The sequence below is a fragment of the Nilaparvata lugens genome, chromosome 2 (assembly GCF_014356525.2).
Source record: "Nilaparvata lugens isolate BPH chromosome 2, ASM1435652v1, whole genome shotgun sequence".
NCBI classification, from domain to species: domain Eukaryota; kingdom Metazoa; phylum Arthropoda; class Insecta; order Hemiptera; family Delphacidae; genus Nilaparvata; species Nilaparvata lugens.
Genome location: NC_052505.1, coordinates 55349289 through 55365686, shown reverse-complemented (window position 1 = coordinate 55365686; position 16398 = coordinate 55349289). Strand labels below are relative to the sequence as shown.

Here is a 16398-nt window from a genome sequence, read left to right as displayed (position 1 = left end):
TACAAGATGAATGAGACGATGCCGTCCGGTTGACCAGAATGTTACGTAAATACTGGTTCTTCAAATTTAATTATTTCAAACTACAAGTTTCAAATACTCTGAAGTGGACTGTATAAAAACGATCATGACTATATAAAAATGTTCATGAATAAATGTATAGGCCGAATTTCCTATAATATTGAACGACACGAATATTTAGGCAGATTCAGGACGAATTTCCTGAATCTCAAAGCCTCGAGAGCGAGTAGATAGCTGAACGAAAGCTAAATTCACACTGACTGGCAAACTATCCAGTGCCTCGAACGATAAATTGATGAGTAATGGATATTATAAAATTATAGATTATGATTGAGAGAACAACATGCTTTGCCCAAAAAACTATACCCCACAGATGCTAATGACGAGGTGAGATAAGTTTTTTCTCAGATTACTAGTGAAAGGGTAGCCTGATACTAGAATTTGAGTCAATGAATGGAGCTCTAACAGGAGAAAAAGGCCAATTAAACAGAAATTTAAACTCAATAATTGCAATTCCTGAATTCGAAGTTGTGAGATGAAATAATTGAAAAAATCTATACTTTTACGCTTTGAGTGAGCAAGTGCGTGTGGGTGGGACTGAGACAAAATTATTCCTCAGCTGTTGAACTATTGCATTCAATCACATCTCACGAGAAAAAATCTGGTGTGGCGCACTCACACAACTTTCCTTGCCATTATTAAAATTGATTACCTTACGCTAGTGTTCACGCGCATTTCAAGTCCACTCATAAACAAAGATAGCCAGCTGGTGACAGGACAATAACGCTGGAGACACACGAGGTCTGCTTTCTCTTCATAGTGAATTATTTATAGTGCAGGCAATGAATGCTCAGAATAGGGTATAGAGGGAAAAGTTTGGAAGACAATTTTTGACCCTGCAGTTCTTTTTAGGGTAGTGAGGAGGTGAACATAACTAAAGTCCCCAACCCTACCCACTGTGCTGAGGGGTCGGGGTTTGTTTAAAGGTACCATTTTTTGGTTTCTCCCAAGATAACTCGAAAATAATGCATTTTACAGACATGACTATCATATAAGAAATTGAAGCTTAAATAATTCCCTACAATATTGATACCTTATCTTTTTCTATATCTCTTTCACTTTTCGAGATATCCGCAATAAAAGATGTGACATTTTTGAAAAAAACACATTTTGCTTCAATTTTTTGTTATTTTTGCTCTTATAACTTTCTGAATATCGATGGAAAAAATCCATGCTGATTCTGAGCTTATAGAGCATCAAATTCTCTTCAATTTTATGTATAATTTCACAAGTTTACGCACATCCCCACGACTGTTGCAGCAGCTTCAGTGTTGAGTGTGATATCTTCGGTTATGCAAAAATAGACCAATTGAAAAGTAATTTGGAGAGAATGTTTTGAACACAATTTTTGACTTCGCAGCTCTGTTGTGACCAGTTAGGGGGTGAACATATCAAAAGTACCTATCCCTACCCCTTGTTCTAAAGGGATGAGGGTAGTTGAATGTTGAATTTGTCAACTGAATAGTCAAATTTTTCAATGTATTGCTTACACGCTCATATCTTGAGAAACATGTGTTCAACTGACATGACTAACTATTCAGAAATGAAGCTTGATGAATTTCCTACAATATTTGTTCTGAGGTGATTTGTGATATCTCCAACAGTTTTCGAGATATACGCTCTCAAAAGAAAAAAAATTGTTAAAATAACAACTTTCAATCCTATTTTTTTGATTCAAGGACCTTAAGTTCCAAATTTTAAGTGATACTGTGCCATGGTATGAATTTAGAAAGTTGATTTGGAATTAACGGAGTGGAGAGAATATATCAAATATATTGTCACCTCATACAGTTAAATTCAACAGTTAATAAAACAAAATGAAGTTACATCATGAAAACCGAAAATAGAATCACTAAATTTAGAAAATTATCTCCGATATAGCTTATTCAAAAGTAACCTACTCTGTCTGCTTTACATTGAAAACATCTTAGATTGAATCATGAGAAGCTTAAAGTACTCTTATTTCAGAAAGAAATACTGGAAGTAATTGAAAGATATTTCTCAGAAGTTAATCATAAATAAAAATAAATATTTTAAAAGAAAGATCAGCATGAAATTCAGGAAACTCTTAGAACATTCAGGACACACTTGGAAACTGTTAAAATACTATCAAATGTTAATAATATCTATTCTGTATCTTTATAATCTTTAATTCTGTATCTTTATGAAAGCAGCAAAGAAAAAATATTCCTAAAAAATCACATCACGAAATTTTACCTTGGAAAATTATTTAAAAAATATGTGTCATCAAAACAAATTCAGAAAAAAGGTTAGGGTCCTTTTGAAGCTTCGATTCTTTACAACTTTAAAATGAAAATATCATTTACAAAACATCTATGGACCTTTAAACATTTTAAAGGCTAATTCAACTCTCAGTAGTTCGATAGATCATAGAATATAAATTTAAAGAAAACTAAAATTCCCAGCTGGATCCTTACAGAGGAAATATGGTCTCACATTTCAATGTAAAGATACAACCGAAAATCTACTATTCAAAAGAAATAAAAATTTGTAATCTATTAATTCCCAAGTCCTCAATCTCAAAGTTACGATTCAACAAAAAGAGTCCAATTCAGCACGTTTTAATTAATTAAATGGTTCACGTTTTACACCCCTCCCTTTTTGAAAGTTTATAGTCACTAAAACCTATTCTGTCACATCCGGAGTTCCTGGGACGTTTGTTCAATTTGGAAAAACGTTGTTACCTCAAAGCTGTTTCTTCAATTTGAATCTAGGCTCGGTGATTGAGCTCTACACATACAAATGGGACAGGAGACAGCAGACCTCAAGCTTCTAGGACTGCCATCAATTCAGAGGCATCTCAGCGACTCAAAGACACACGTTCACGAGACATTCATGAACCCGTACATTGATGGACCAGTACATCGACCGCTGTTAGAATAAAAAATAAACTAGGATAAAACAAATTAACTTAACTTCAGTTATATCATAAAATCAACATTATTTATGTTCTTCCTATATGGAATTCAAATACAAAAAATACTTTGAAATGCAAATAGCCATTACCTTTATATCTAGATTTAATTTGAATTTATTTGTAGTCAGGGTCATTCCCTATATACAAAGAGGTCAGTAAATATTTATTATTCCATAATACAATACTTTCGAGTATTGTGGATATTTTGTCCAGTCTGTTCTCTTACATAAATTATATATAGTGTAATTTAAAAGATAAATTACATGATAGGTGTTTCCTTAAGAATCAAGAAAGCATTTCATTAGAATTAGCAAAACAAATTCTATCTATATTACAAAATACTAATAGAACTCATAATAATATACTATAAACATCAGTTAATTTGGATTTAAATAACAGTAATTTAAGTTAAATAGCAAAAGTTCAATATAAATTCAGGTTATAGCTTCCTCTTCAGAAATATTTTTTTATAGGTACTCTACACTCCTACAAGAGCATGTACCGTTCATTCTCTTCTATCACTCATCAGTTTGAATTACCATTACCATCTTCCATTACAATAGAATCAACAGGACTATACTCAATAAATCTACCACAATACACTTACACTCAAATGTATCTATCACAATAGATTTAATACTTTGATGGAGGCTTTCATCGATAATAATTTCCTTAATTATATTATAAATCTATGACGTATCTTAGTAGCGGTAATATGAGGAAAATATCCACTGTGAGGTGACAAATTTGATATTCTCTCTTCTTAATCAAAGCATTTACTGAGGCAGAAAAAACTAAAACATGCTATTGAAACAGATGGTTCCACAAACAAATACTAACAAGCCTTAAGCTGGCATGAAAGCATTGATTAACACAAAATACTGAAACTACATTATTCAGTTCTGCTAGCAGCAATGGACAGATGCTAAATGAATCCACTTCACTTCTCTTGTCTTGCTGTTGACAGCTGTGAACGGCCTCACTAGATAGGAACCTAACAAACGTTAACTGTGATTGGCAGTTACTATTTTATTGAAAATATTCATTAGTATTTCTGCCAATAGAATGGAATGGTACAATTATAATTTAAGATACATTCTCCCACCAAGTGACAGCTATTTTCCAAATTCCTAACCGAATAAGGCATGATTGATAATCAATCGGACACAAATTCCTCGCCTTATGAGGTCATAAACTAGGCTGATGCTCCAGGAAAATAGTTGATTCTCCTAGTACCATAACTTCAACGCACACACTTACAGAGTCAACACAACACAACACAGAAAAGCAAAGCAGTGAAATAAATTGTTATAACAGACTGACTTCTCATGATAATTCGCATAATCCTCATCATTCACAATTGGAACAATGAATATTGTTACAATACTCCCCCTTCTCGAGTGTGGAACACCAGGTCAAGTCATAAAAAAAATTTTGGCAGAAAACAACATGACAGTACTCTCGGTAACACTCTGTATTAGGCTAATAAAAACTGAAAGGAATTATTGACCTCAAAATTAAAAAAAATACTATTAATGAATCTCAGACTAACAAACTCGAAATTTAATTATGTGGAACCACAGCAAAATTTTTGATGAATTCCCAATCACTAGCTATAAATATCAAAAGGAACAGAATAAATCAACTTGACAAATCTTCAGATAACCAAGTGGACTAGCAACAAATTTTGATCTCATAATACTCAAGACAAATCAATCTGAACATAATTAACTGATTTGAAGTTATCAAGATATCTTAGAAAACCTTGTGGAATACTTGTAAAATTTTTCAACATAGGACATAAAAAAAAAATTTGTGAAGTCAACTGGAAATTGTTCCAAACCGGCTGCCAGACTCCACATCTATACGGGCCCTGTCAAATATAAATCTGAACAACCAGTAGACAACAATAAACAGTGACAAAATAAAATCAGAATTAAGTCAGGCAATTACTTTCCTAAAGCAGCAATGAAGAAACCCAGTATGTGCACCTTATACTGGTCCCTCACAACTGGTAAGATAATTTTCTGAAATTTCTTCCAGACAAAGATAAAAGGACCAAAATATTCAAAGAGACTCTCCAACCAATACTCTTCTGTTTAGTTCATAACCAGATTATCCCAATTCCAATCTCAACAGAAACTCAAAATAGAAACAACAAATTAAAAAAAAATCATCAAATTATCACAATCATATGACCAGACCATTATAACTCGACTAGTTGTTAAAATCGAGCAACTGACAATTGATGCATCTCACCACTGAAGCAGCTAATGGCCGCCTCATGTCAAAGAACCATGACCTATGCCACTACATTTTAATGTCATGGAGCCAATAACTACACAGAGTTAACTCACATGCAACAATATGCTAGCAGCTTACATATCACTTTGATACGTGTATCATTTTTGCAACAAAACTCATATCACCCATTACTACTTTCTCTACTTGTATTCCGTTCCTTGCACTTCCATACAACAAAATAACTTCAGTTATAGCTAAAGATAAAGGACTTCGCAAATTGTCTCACAATTACCTAGCAACACCTATGCTACAATTTATTCTGAATTCTCCCTTTTGGAAAAGACTAGGATCTTCACTGTTTCACAAACAGAGATACAACTATTCAGTTCATCATTACCACTCAATTTCCGTTACTCATTACTCACTTGGGACAGCAACATTTGAGGACAATATACATACACCAGTATACCTACAATTTGTGCTTCCTATCACCTTGGTACAACCACAGTATCGGAGTGATCCGTGGTGTAGTGGATAGAGTGCTTGCACAGCAGCATAGCAGCATAGAGATCCCGGGTTCAAACCCTCTCATAACCAAAAGTTTTTTGATCAGATCACTCCCGTGTTATTGGATGGGCACGTTAAACTGTCGGTCCCGGCTGAAGTATGACAGTCGTAAGGGCCCATTGACGGCTTAAATTATATATTCAGGCGGTGGGAAATTCCTGAAACGGACTCCCCACCAACAAAAGCCATACAAATTCACTTTTCAACCACAGTATCACAGCTAATGGACCTTGACAACTCAAAAATAAAGACTACAATTTTTTCTCAACACATCAAATAACTACTTACTATCTTCCCCTATCTACTCCATCAAACTCATTTCTCAGGCCCATGAAGAAATATGACAGTACAAACGCCTAGGCCAATGATCATGATAACAGACACTGAATTACCTATTATAAAGAAAATTTCCCACTATCGACTAGTACATAACTGAATCTAACCTCCACAAAAAAATTATTTGAAGAAATTTTAATACTGTCTACCACACTCAATAAAAAACCTTCAGAAACTCAAACCTTTATTTTGAGAATTCCGGTGACAGAACAAGCTGAAGCAAACGAGATTAGCCTATTCCCAAGGTTAATAAAAAATAGTCCCCATATTCTATAGTACTGAAACCTGTTTCATTTCCCGTTACATATTCCCTTTTTTTCAATCATCACAATAGTTGTGGAAAATTGAGTAACGTAGATTTTCTTCCCGTTTCCAATTTTCTATTTTTTTGTTTCATTTAATAATTTTTCCATTCTTATGTTATATTAGAGAATTCTTTCCTATTCTCCTACCTCTCCCGTTTCTTTCCCCTTCAGCCCGGTCAATAAAGGTTTTTTTGATCCAAAAATTGAATAGAAGGTGAATCTCTCACCATCGATAGAACCCTCTCAGTGGGACAATCTCCCAGAAGTCCCAAGAGATCCCCCTGGAGCTTTCACCCCTAGCCACCCACAAAGTTAAAAAATGCAGGTAATCAGGAAATTCAAATATCTCTGTAACAATTGATCGGAAAGAGTTCTATTATATGTCATTCGGTTTGTTACATTATGGACTACAATATCAGTTCTTTTCATTTTCTCAATGAAACTAATTGTTTTGTTGATAAAATAATATATATGTAAAAATTCAGGGGGGTTTCGATTTGATTTTTTTGATTTCTCCGATTAACTTTGAAGCAAGTGATTTAAAAGAAAAAATGAGCCAAATAATCAATGTAGTCACTTCCATTGCGAACCCATTGATGTATATTGTTACATATTTGCGATTTGATTTGACGCCGTGGAAGGGGAAACAGCCGATGTGTTACAGCATGGCTGACTAGCTTTGCCATAGTAGACAGTAAACAAGAAATCAATTATCTCTGTAACCATTAATCGGAAAAAAATCTATCATATGTCATTTGATTTGTTATATTATTGACTACAATATTAGTTGTATTCATTTTCTCAATAAAACAAACAGATTCCTTGATAAAATAATATATATGGAACAATTTAGAGGTTTTTCGTTCTGATTTTTGTTTTCCCCAATTAACTTTGAAGCAGATGATTTGAAAGAAAAATGAGCCAAATAAGTAATGTCGGCAATTTCATTTCGAATTCTTTGATGTGTATTGTTATGTATTTGTGATTCAATTTGACGCTGTGGAAGGGGAAGCAGCCGCCACGGCTGACTCCCTTCACCATAGTAAACAGTAGTAGTACTGCTTTCTACATTGCATCGTATTTACACTCTGGCACTTGAAACAATCAATTTTGTCTATTGTTTTGACATGTTCTGAATCTAGATTTTCAATTTTCAATAGTTTACAGGATAATATAATCGTCTCTATTCAACTATGCTGATGATAAAAATCAGGCTTTCATTGTATGCTCACAGAATTTATTAATTTTAAGTGTGCCATCTGAATACCAGTCAGATGTATCACAATTTGATTACTCTATTTTCAGATATTGATATCAATTTTCAAGGGATAGAAAGAACGGACTTAAAATTGAACAGATCAATTTTGTATGTGGACTACACCACACAAAAGCTATAAAACAAGAAGGTTTTGTATCCTACCTCATAGTGGATTATCATATGTTTTACCTTATATGTTATTTTTTATTGTTAATGTTAATAATTGTTTTTAATTTATTCCACCTTGAACAATACTGAAGGTCAGCGTGCATTGAATCATTATCTAGTCATCTCGTAGCACTAATCACTGTGTTGAATATTTGTTGTTCACTTATCACATCACTTAGATCATTTCTATATCATTTTGAAACCAATCAGCACTCATCTGTGCACATACTACCGAACTACTGGTTGAACTTTAATAATATTATCCGCGGATTTATTGCTTCACCATGGAAAACTTCAACCCATATTCGGATGTCTCATACCTGGTCGCACTACCCTCAGGACCCAGCGCACAGATGAATGTGACGACAGTTAACCTAGCGCCGCAGTGCAGGATGGTTTCTCACAGCATGGCGTTGTTGTCATTTGAGATGGGTGTCTGGCTTGGAAGTGTTTCGACCGCATTGCAGGATGACTATTAACGGTGTCCGGAAGATCAACAGCTGGGTTTTTTCGTTATTTTTCGTGATAGAGAAATTCTGATTGCAGGTTCGTTCTCAGCGACCCCAAGTTTAGCCTGAAGGCTCAGAATGTCAACAATGTTTTTAAATAATTGAAAATCATTATGAAAAGTCACCATCATCATGAAAAGTATAGTAGTACACCACGTTTCTGGAAACTTTTTACTGGTGACTGGAGCTATTATTGATTATAGGTAGAACAAAAATCAAAATAGTCGTGAGAAAGAAAACTGCTGATGGACGCAAATAAGACAGTCACTCCATTGTTCTATTGTCTCGGCTGCTAGGCTGAGCCTGGCTGGAGGGATCAAATAACCGACTGAATTGATCTGTCGTCTGTCCACCAGGCGGAACTATGCCGACCATTGCTGGGTGGTAGATATTACTGCGGCTGCTCGCATTCCCACCAACACTGCTATTATTTGCTGTCCCAGCGCCTAGTCTGATTCAGCCAAGCATCCAGCCTGCACTGCGGAGCTAGGTTTAACGCCATCCCATCAGGCACTGCTACATCAGCTGACGGCGAGGCAGAGACGCCAAGGAGTCATGGGCCCAGTAGCATGTCATCCATAGGCTTCAACCCCGACAATTTAGGGCGGCATTCCTCCACTCAGGCCGATATCTGCGATTGGCCAGCCTCTTCACCGCCCAATGCTCCACCAGCAGCATCTGAAACAGAAGAAAAACGAATCTTTGAAGATACCCGTGAACCAATCTCCATTGCACCAGCAAATACCACAATGTTCACAAATGAACAAATGCTGCAAGTGCTGAACAAACAATTTAGAAGCATGCAGGGAAGACTCAGGATGCAGATCATGGAAGATAGGCAGAGAGCCACGAATCTATTGGCCACACAAATCGCCGGAGTTACAGAGGGACTAAAAGGGATTAATCAAGGGATGAGAGATGTGAAACAAAAAGTAGAAGAAATTGGATTGGAGGCAAGAAACGTGAAACAGCAGATAGAGCAAAATTGGAGACAAAAACACATATAGCAGAATAGTTTGAAAAGTTTGAAGCCAAGTTGGAAGGACTGGGAACAAAAATCACCACCATGGTTTAACATAAAATTTCGGAACAGACTGGAGAAATCAAAGATGTGATGCTGAATGTGGACCGATTCTCCAGCAACCTCAACACCCAAATGAGAGAGATATCTCAGAGCATGGAGAATAAACTCGCCGACCTGAACACCAACTTACGTGCTGATATAGCTACCAAAACGGAAAAGTTGGAAAGTTGGATGACTGACCAAGTAGTGGAGCAGATAAAGGGATCTGAAAAGTGAACTCGAAAACCAATCCGAGTTGAATAATCATTTCATTGAATATGAAAAAGGTCAACAACATCTGGGGCAGGAGTTGAAGACTGCTATCCGAGCCATAGACCTCGTTTGCAGCAGGGACGGGCAGAGCACCATCAGTAAAGGACTTCAGGATGTTGTGAAGGAGTTGATGGGTACAGAACCGACATGTGATCTATTGTGCCCACATGTCACACACGCGCGCAAGCATTGGACCTCACCCAGACACACCGGCCTAAACAGCGACCAGCTGCTGAGAAGGAAATCAAAACGTGGGACCAACAAGACAACTTCGGGAGGAATAGGAGGAGGAACCAGCATCCGATGGCCAGGAGGCAGAAGAGGAAAGGGAAGAAACGCACGTGCCGACGCCCCCATGTCCGTTTCACGCCGCACCATCAGGAGGACGCACAGACAACGGACAAGGACCGCCACGAAGCAGCCTACCAGATGAACCACAACGACCGGCACCAGGATGGGGGACAGAAGAGAACCGATGGCATGCATAGAAGGCACATTAGATTCAAGCAAGCAGCTTATCTATGTGACCACAAAAATTGGAAGGATAACTGGAATAGACCTGAAAATAAAAGAAATTTAATCACGGATTATTGTCCCTGGGATGAGAATGATATGGACTATCAGACGGGATCATTAAATATGGGAGTATGCAACATGAAATTGAAAAAAATTAATGAGTTGTCTATGGAGAATAGAGGTACCTTATTATTGTACATTGAAAAGTTATGTTATGAAAGGAATAATGAATGTTTTGATGTATTGTTTCATGTTTATGGTTGGTATGGCTGTGGGATTAATTGAAAACTGTGATATGTATGAGATAATGAAGGTTTTGATGTTATTATTGAGAAAATTTGTTGTTAAAGTGAATATTGGTAATTTGATATTGTTTATTATTATTGTTAGCATGATGGGTAGATATAAATGGAAAGCTGGTATAAGTTGGTGCAGTAAACATGAATGGAAAGCAGTAGAAGAATTCGATTGGAAAAAACTGAAGAATGGTGGCATTAAAACAAACGAATTAAGTAATTACAGGAATAGAGTAAAACGAACAGGACAAATGAATAGTTTGAACCAATACCTAAAATACCGGGGCTTCAAATTCATGGAAATAAATAATCAAATGGGAGAAACTTATCAACTGCAGACTAAAAGAATACAAACCTGACCTTTCAATGTTGTGGGAGAGCACAATCAGCATGACCTAACTTGGATACACCTCACCTATCAAAAAACATTAGGAATAATACCGGAATGAGGGACAGCAGAACGAAAATTTAAATCAACTTTATTTGAATCTCAGCAAAGCTGTATATTTCAATAATATTATGCACTGGATTTCATCTTGGCAATTGGGATTGTCTTCAAATAAGGGAAACACCATGTAAACATAATCTAGATACTTCTTATCACATCTATTACTGGAACGTTAAAAAAGCCAGCATTTATTCAAAATTTATTATCATTATAAACTACCTGAATATCGTCAATCAAGACAACTTCAAGAGAAACCCACTTTACTGAAGAGTTTGAACAATTCAATACATCAACAAATAAATTGCTAATTGGAACACATCAACTTACCTCCAAGAATCAGCATCTAAACGTCTGCAGCATGTCCGAAAGCCATCAGCGAGTCAGCAGCACCAACAGTCAACAACCTGCAACAACACCGAAATAACATTAAAATAACATGGCCATGAAAAATATCTTCAATTTCCTAGTCATAATAAAGCCTGTTGTAATCTATCCACCAATAGCCCACATAGCGCCTAGACCATTCCATGTACCAAGCTCAACCAGCTACTGTTGAGGTTATAAATATACTCAATGAATATTCGAAGTGTTACAGGTGAATTAAAAGTATTATGTGAATTCATTAATTGAAGTCATTATCAGATGAAATTAAATTGCCCATGAAATATCAATTAGTGCATAGCAACAACAAATGTAAACAAGCAACAGAGGATAAACGAACACTAGTGATTAGGAATATCAACAAATACAAACTCAGCTTGAGATGATAACAAATGTAAACAATTTTTTATATCCTGAATACTTACCCAGTTAATATTTAGTAAATTGACCACAACGAGGTGACATGAAGTTTCAATTCAAATTGGGATGGATCCCCATGGACATCTCGTCACAGGCATGAAAATGAAATTATTATTTAAAATAATGCTTGATACATTTGTCCAATTAAAAATCTATACATGGATTTAATAGATAATATTAGATGAAATATCATGAACATTTATGTTTGAATGTTATATCAATGTTTCCCTTTGTTGTCTGGCGTTGTGTGGTGGAGGGGGCAATTGAAGGGTGATGCATATTGCATAATTGCGCCAGTTGCTGTTTGCCAGCCAATCGAACAGCTCACTTCTCGTAATGTCGATTTTTGCAAAGTGATCTATTGATTTATTGTGATTTATTACAAGTGTTGTCTCATCTCGTATCGTGATCTGGACCCAGGATCCTAGAAGCAAGGAGGATTTGGACATGGAGGTAGGCCTATGTTATTGTGCACTTAGCCATTTAAATTGTTCAACTTCCTACCCAACACCAGACAACCCCAAAAAGTTCTCGATGTAATTGATACAGTCCACAAACCAGAGTGCTGTTCGAGCCAGCCTCTGTTGAATAAACATGGTCCAACCGTCCGGATTGAATTGTTAATCGAATTTGAATAGGACATAACTTTGAAATATTGTCTAATAGGTTTGTCGTTTTTCATGCCTATTTTATTCTTGGTTTTTCTGTGTATATGGCTTGTTTTTGTCGTCGTAGATGAATATACACTTTATTTGTGGTATTCTTAAGAAATTTGGGCTCAATTTGAGTTGGTATATTCAAACTTGATTTTCTGCTCTTAGAATTTTCTGCTCAATTTCTCTGATTCCAACTGTTTTAGTTCACTTATTACTTCTTAAAAGTGGCCTGTATTTATGTTTTCATTCATAATATGACTTAGTCTTCCTGTAAATGATTGCATTGGTGTTCAAAATAGGAATACTGAACATTCTGTGATATATTATAGAAAAATTGGAACGCGTTTTGACTTGGAACAGTCTTCCACCGAATAAAGTGCATAGAAACCAACTAAAATACACAAGATCAAAATTGACAATTTTCGAGTTGGAGCAGTCTTCCTCCCGAGGTGCGAGTTGTATTATGTATCTTTTCTCAATTGATAACTTTCTTCAAAGATTTTTCGTTTTTCTGCTGGCTTTTTCTTCTCTTTTTCAGTTTTTACTGGATCCCATTTCGCTCTATCTCCACCATGAACACGATCTTCCACTACTGGATTCCATCTCTCTCTATCTCCACTTGGACTCGATTTTCCACCACTGGATTCCATCTCTCTCTGTCTCCACTTGGACTCGATCTTCCACTACTGGATTCCTTCTCGCTTACCTCCACTTGGACCCGATTCTTCCACTACTGGATACCTACTCGCTCTATCTCCACTTGGACCAGATCTCCCACTACCAGCTCTTCCTCAATCTTCGTCTTATTCACCATTAGGATTATTCATCACCGGAACTCCACACATCTACATCTTATTGTGTTTAGTGAATTTTGTTTTGAACTAGTGCTTTAAATAGTGAAGGGAGCCGAACTGTCAAGGCATGCTGAATGCACTCGAATCAAGAGACTTTTTCATTTAGGTTAAGTTTTATCAGTTTCATCCCCATTTTCCCCGTCATGTGTTGTTCTGAGGTCGGTTCACGATTGGTCTGCTGCTTCCATGATGCCTCTCACTGACACGTCAGCTCGCTCGCCCTCAAGTAGGTATGATTATTTCAATAATAGTAATAATGACGCAGGTATGTTTCTAGCAAATAAGCTCCACTCTTTCAAAAAACTTTTCAAGGCTGCTCATCTTAACGTACAATCCCTCAGTTGCCACATTGATGAACTCAGAGCAATCTTCCGTTTTCAGGACTTCAATATAATCGGAATTTCCGAATCATTTTTGAAGCCTAGTATTTCATCAAATTTTGTTGCATTGCCTGGATATAATCTTTTCCGGAATGATAGATTAAATAAAGCTTGTGGGGGTGTAGCAATTTATGTGAAAGAAGGTATCAAAACAAAAGTTTTAATCACATCTAAACAAGAGTATTGTTCCAGACCAGAGTTTATGCTACTTGAATTATCCTTATCTAGTACTGATAAATTACTCGTTGGTATCTGTTATCGCCCACCAAAAATAGGTCATTTCACAGATTTCGAAAGTGCCTTGCTTTCTCTTATGCCTTGCTATAACCGTATACTAGTTATGGGGGATATGAACACCGACTTGAACATGACAAATCGTAACTTTGACTACTTTCAACTGACTACAATTTTCCAATGCCTAAACATGACTATTTTACCTCTCGATCCAACTCATCATACTAATGAATCAGACACACTCATTGACCTTCTCATTGTTAGTGATCCCAATGAGGTTGTTCAAGCAGGCCAAATCTCAGTCCCAGCTATTTCTAGACATGATTTGATCTACTGTGTACTTTCCCATAAGATACCCAAGCCAGAACAGAAAATAATCACTTATAGAGACTTCAAAAACTTTGATGAAGCCGCCTTCCTGACTGATGTGGCTCAGACTCCATGGCATCAAATTGAAGCATTACCCTCAGTTGATGACATGGTCAAGACTTTCGAGAATTGGACTTTGACTTTGTATGACAAACATGCACCTTATGTGACAAGGAGGATTAATAGAAAACGACGAGTACCGTGGATGACTGAAGACATACTTAAGATGATGGGATGTAGAGACAAAGCACATAGAAAATTTAAAAAGACATTTGACTTGGACAGTTTGATAGAGTATAGGAGCCTTAGAAATAGGGTTAAACAGGAATTACGGAACTCAAAGATTAGGTACTTGAATTCATTTATGACAAACAATAGACAAGACTCTAAATCACTTTGGCAGGGAATAAAAGAATTCGGGCTTGGCAAAGAGAAATCGAATCCACAAATTGACTTACCATTGAATAATATAAATGACCATTTCGTTTCTCACTCTAACCAACGCGACGAAGTTGTCATTGCTAATCACATTGATGATCTTGAAGAGCAGGTTACAAACTTAGATTTACCGATCACTGATCAATTTCATTTCCATCCAATCTCAGAAGAAGACACTTTCAGAGCAATTCAACGTATTCATAGTAATGCTATGGGTGTAGACAAAATTCCTATTAAATTTATCAAGAAGATGTTATTTGCTGTTTTACCAACCATTACATACATTTTCAACAAGTCACTTGAAGAAGGCATTTTCCCTGAAAACTGGAAGTTTGCTCTGGTTCGCCCTCTAAATAAAGTTCCATCACCCAATAAAGTTGAGGATTTTAGACCAATCAGTATTTTACCTGCATTGTCCAAAGTGCTAGAAAGACTCATTCATGCTCAAGTTGTAAAATTTCTAGACAACAATAGTAAGCTTCATAACTTTCAATCAGGCTTTAGAAAATTCCATTCAACTGAGACAGCTCTGCTTCGTGTCACTGATGATATAAGGTTAGCTATGGACCAAAGAAAATGCACCATCCTCACCCAATTGATTTTTCTAAAGCATTCGATACTGTTGATCATACAGTCCTTCTGAATAAGTTGGCTATTCTTGGTTTCAGTCACAACTCGTTAGTTTGGTTTAAATCCTATCTATTAGGTAGGAAACAATGTGTATCTGTCGGTGACAAAAAGTCAACTTGGAAAAACGTTATGCATGGAGTACCACAAGGTTCAATTTTAGGCCCTCTCCTCTTCACTTTGTATGCTAATGACCTTTCTTCCATTATCAAATTCTCCAGTTTCCATACTTATGCAGACGACCTTCAAATCTATTTAAGCTGTCCCATAACAAAAATTAATGAAACAGTTGGAATAATGAATCAGGATAACAATTCGATAGTGGAATGGACAAAGAAAAATGGCCTTAAGCTTAATCCCATCAAAACACAACCCATTATAATTGGATATTCTCGTCTTATAAACAATATTGACCTTGAATCGATTCACAAAATTAGTGTAGACGGTAATGACATTCCTTACTGTAGCTCAGTTAAAAATTTAGGCATTATTATGAATAATACTCTTGACTGGTCAGAACAAGTGAACAAAACTTGTAAAAAGGTATTCTCAGCCATGCATGCATTGAAGAAAATGCACGATATCCTCCCTAGAAACATTAAATTATTATTGGTTCAATCTCTCATCTTCCCACATTTAATGTATTGTAATTCTGTTCTTAACGATATGCAAGTCACTCTGAATGATAAACTACAGCGTTGCCAAAATTATTGTCTACGTTTCGTCTACTCTCTCCAACGCCATGATCATATCACCCCAGCCCACATTGCTAGTTCAACATTAAAGCTTCCCGATCAGAGGCTTTTTCGAATAGTCAAGCTTGTTAGAGATATCTTGATATACGGTAATCCGAACTATTTTAAAGATGATTTCAAATTTGTCTCTGAAGGTAGGAGGATAGATGCTTCACATACTAGAACCGGAGAAAGTACATTAAGGATACCCAATCATCGAACTACTATTTTCACAAAATCCTTCTTAGTCAGTGCCTGTCGTGCATGGAATGCACTTCCTGTTTCTATCAGGTCCATCGAGAGCCG

The 16398-nt window shown here is 36.3% G+C and overlaps 1 protein-coding gene and 1 long non-coding RNA gene across 3 annotated transcripts in view; both read right to left on the bottom strand.

Annotated features, from left to right (window-relative positions):
* Positions 1 to 16398, bottom strand: part of LOC111054806 — a 724817-nt gene that overhangs the window by 555939 nt on the left and 152480 nt on the right. The gene's annotated exons all lie outside the window — the stretch shown is intronic.
* On the bottom strand, positions 8619 to 11903 carry LOC120349554. The gene is made up of 3 exons (XR_005570385.1): positions 11806 to 11903; positions 11327 to 11403; positions 8619 to 9081 (listed from the first exon to the last, which is right to left on the bottom strand). It is a non-coding gene; the product is annotated as an uncharacterized LOC120349554 (long non-coding RNA).